Here is a 4,037-nt window from a genome sequence, read left to right on the forward strand (position 1 = left end):
TTTTTTTCCATAAGTTAAGTAAAGGAGAGACATTTCGAAAGCTCCTACATCCCCAGTATTCTTTAAATTTGTATTTTCACCTTGATCTTTTGTCAGGCGTTAATTTATTCAATTTGTCATCATTTTTTCTATTAGGGTTAGCTCGAGATCGAAGGATTTTTTTTCTATTAGGGTTAGTCATAAGTCTTAGTAAAGGTGCTAGGATGTTTGTTTGTCCATAAGTTAAGTAAAGGGGAGACATTCCGAAAGCTCCTACATCCCCAGTATAATGTATTCACTTAATGTAAATGTTGCTGATCGAAGCTCGTAGAAATAAGTAATAATGTGAAATTGAATGTAAGCTTCAATTTAATTACAAAAACAGATCAAATGAACGTTTCGGGTTTCCCCTTTATCAACAAAACAGGATGAATGAAACACCACAGATGAATGATGAATGAGATACTGTGGTAGTGGCGTAGTTAAGATGAATAAACAAAACATTGGTTGGCAGGAAATTGGTATGCTCCTTTGTTGTAAGGAAGCACGAATTAAAATAGAATGCTAGATATTTCTAAAAGGTGCGCAAATAATTGAGTGAAAAGAGGGGAGGCGGGGAGGAACTGTGTAATGCAGTTTAGAACATGAAATATAAAAACGTGTAGACTGTTGTCTTTAAAAAATATATTCTAGCCTTGTGGAGAACATTGTGCCATTTGAGTCAATTAAAAAAATTATACGGCGCACAATCTACTGAAAGATTTGAAAATTAGAAATGTATTTTTTACAGATAGATAAACAGATAATTTGATTTCCTTTTATAATTTAAAGTCAGTTTGAAAGTTCGTTGAGTCAAACCGACGACACTAACACTCTCAAAAACAACCAATTTCGACACTGTAAAAAGTTGTCAGTTTGGCGTTTTTACGCAAATCGTCGCATTCGAAATGATGTATTCACTTAATTACTTTAAGGATATCAGATCTACACTAAGTTTTCAACAGTTTTCATCTATTTATGACATCGAGTATTATTATTGTCCCTTTGATGCTTTCAATGTGATGGTTTCGGGTGGATAATATCCAGGTTTAACTTCTTTGGTAATAAATTTAAAAAAAAAAAAAATCTTTTAAAAAAATGGAAATTAAAAACAAGAAAATAGAAGTAGCATTGAAGGAAAAATAAGGTTTTAGAAAGACCTTATTAAATGTTATGAATAGTCAGGTGGCTCCGTAGCGCAGAGGAATAGCTGTCAGACTCTAACCTTGAAAGTACTGGGTTCAATCCCATTGTGGACATTTTAAAAAAAAGTTTACTTTATTGAGAAAGACATCATTTTCGTTGTTATAGTTACTGGACATATATTTAAAACCTTAAATGAATCTATTATTATTATTATTTATTATTATATTTTGTTAAAAAACAACATCGATACCATTCAATGCGTTATCGATGTGCATTTATATGTTAACATCGATTGTTATCATTTTATAATATTTTATCATTATCATCAGTGTATTCGTTTAACGCGTCTTTGTAATTTTATTTGTTTTTTTTCTGTTTTTCTTCTTCTTCTTCTTTTTTTTTTTTTTTTTTGGTTTGTCTTTGTTCTTTTTCAAAAACTTCCCGTCCCATCATTGTCTATATCCATTTACCTTATCTACGCCATTCACACTACACATCTCTCATTCGTTCTTAGTGTCTTATTCGTCGTGTTTTGTTGATAAAGGGGAAATCAGAAACGTCCACAATATGTCTTCGTCTATTAAATTGAGGCTTACAATTCAACACTTATCGTTATTTTTTCCTTCGAGCTTCAAGCAGAAACATTTTCATTAATCAACCAGCAGCGCCAACGGAGGTGCATAAAAATGGTGCGTTTTTGTACACCTCCAGTGGAGGTGCATAAAAACGGTGCCAAACGCCACCAAACATGATCACCAGAGTGCTGTACTGTAAGGTAAGTTCTCGATCCCAGGATCGTCTTTCAAGTCTGCTCACGTCTGCTACTTCAGGTTTATTTTCGCAGTTGACTTTCTTACCACAACCTGTTTTCACACACGGACAACTATATGTTGCTGTGTCACGGGTCAGAGGCTAAAGTAGCTTAGACCTCATGGTGGGCCACATAGAAAAATCAACAGGGGGATGTACCAAGTTACACAGACAACGTTGTTTACCAATATGCCCTCATTAAATGATGGTGGGTACAATATCGAATGTAAATAGTTCTTTCCCCGCGAAATTGCGGGCTTTTTACTAGTATATATATATTATATATATATATATATATATATATATATATATATATATATATATATATATATTCAATAACAATGAGCTGAATGAAGTCGACTTCGTTTCTTCCATACATGAGAAAGTGGACATAGTGAGTAGAGTTCTTGGATATGAATATACTTAGGCATTTGTAATTAGTGTTAAATTTCAGCGCATCAAAACAGAATGTTGTGCTTTAAACTTTGAAGGATGTTTGTGTGTATTGTGAATGAGCAAAGTTTGTTGTGAATATGCGTATTGTACCCACCTCGTCGCATCCTGTTTAAAATCGCGCTGTAAATCTTAGGGATCGAATAAAAATGATTTTAAAAATATTATATATGGCCATTGTAAAATCGACCTAAATCGCAAACATCTCCCTGCCTCGCATCAGAGGGATAAAAATGTTAATGAACTGGCTAATTTTCACACATTTTCAAATTGCTGTGATAAGTATTTAGTATGTGATAGCAATTGAATTGGGTTGTCCGGAAGGTGAGATAATATCCGAGATAAGGCTATGTTTAAAAGTAAATGACGTAAGTGAAGCCATTGGTCGCTTTTATGACTTATTATACTTGAAGATTGTCGGAGTTAAAATAGTGATATTTGACCTTCATTGGAAAAAGCGATAATCGAATTTAGAGAATTGCATAATATTGATTATCTAGATCTATCTTTGTATCGTAGCATTGCACAACTTCGTATTTTGTATGACGTTTTAAAACCTGATATGAGGTGGAGGACTGAGAATTCAATGTGACCAGATAACTTTGATATGACATTGAGATGTGTTGTTAATTTTAAAACTTTAATAATACGATTCCAGAAATCCTAGTTGTGTAGTCTATGAGCGGAAAAGAGGCATGTAGTCGCTTCATTTAGAGGGCAAAATAGTGTAGTTCGTGAGCGGAAAAGAGGCATGTAGTCGCTTCATTTAGAGGGCAAAATAGTGTAGTTCGTGAGCGGAAAAGAGGCATGTAGTCGCTTCATTTAGAGGGCAGAATCGTGTTGTCCGTGAGCGGAAAAGAGGCATGTAGTCGCTTCATTTAGAGGGCAGAATCGTGTTGTCCGTGAGCGGAAAAGAGGCATGCAGTCGCTTCAATAGAGGGCAAAATCGTGTAGTCCGTGAGCGGAAAATAGGCATGTGTACTCTATAGGGAAAATTTTTAGTCAGGAGCAGTAAAAAATGCTAATGGGATAGCAGTTATAAATGGTGCATATATTGTAAGAGTCTGTTGTTTAAACGGAACATGGGTCGAACATGTTATATCTGAGGCGAAAGACCAGTTAATTGCCGTTCTCCGGAAAAACACGTATTTGAAAATTTGACCAGATAACCCGTCCTTCAAATAGTGGTCGATTTAAATGACCCTCATCTTGACAAAATATCTCAATCCTGGGACTTCATAGTTAACTGGTTAAAATCGCCGGATATCTCACAAGGTACATACGGCACTGTATTTCATATCGTTGGTTGCAATAAGTTTGCCAGGAAGTATCTTCCCTCTTTTACGTAAATGTTACGGCTACATCCCACTTAGATTAGTTGTCTTGAAGTTCAATGTGTTTGAATTATCTCATCGAAGACATTCGAAACCTTTATTTTAAAGGGGGTAATACTGACGTACTCTGGCAAAACCCATATTTAAACATTTAGCCAGGAAACTCGCCCTTCAAATATCGATTAAATGACCCTCATCTTGGCAAAAACTCTCAAACCTGGAACTTCCAGAGTACGGCAGAACAGTGATACTAATCGTTATCTCCGTGTCATGATT

Source organism: Berghia stephanieae, chromosome 6, assembly GCF_034508935.2.
Source record: "Berghia stephanieae isolate SIO BIC M18660-M18661 chromosome 6, UCSD_Bste_1.3, whole genome shotgun sequence".
Lineage (NCBI taxonomy): Eukaryota > Metazoa > Mollusca > Gastropoda > Nudibranchia > Aeolidiidae > Berghia > Berghia stephanieae.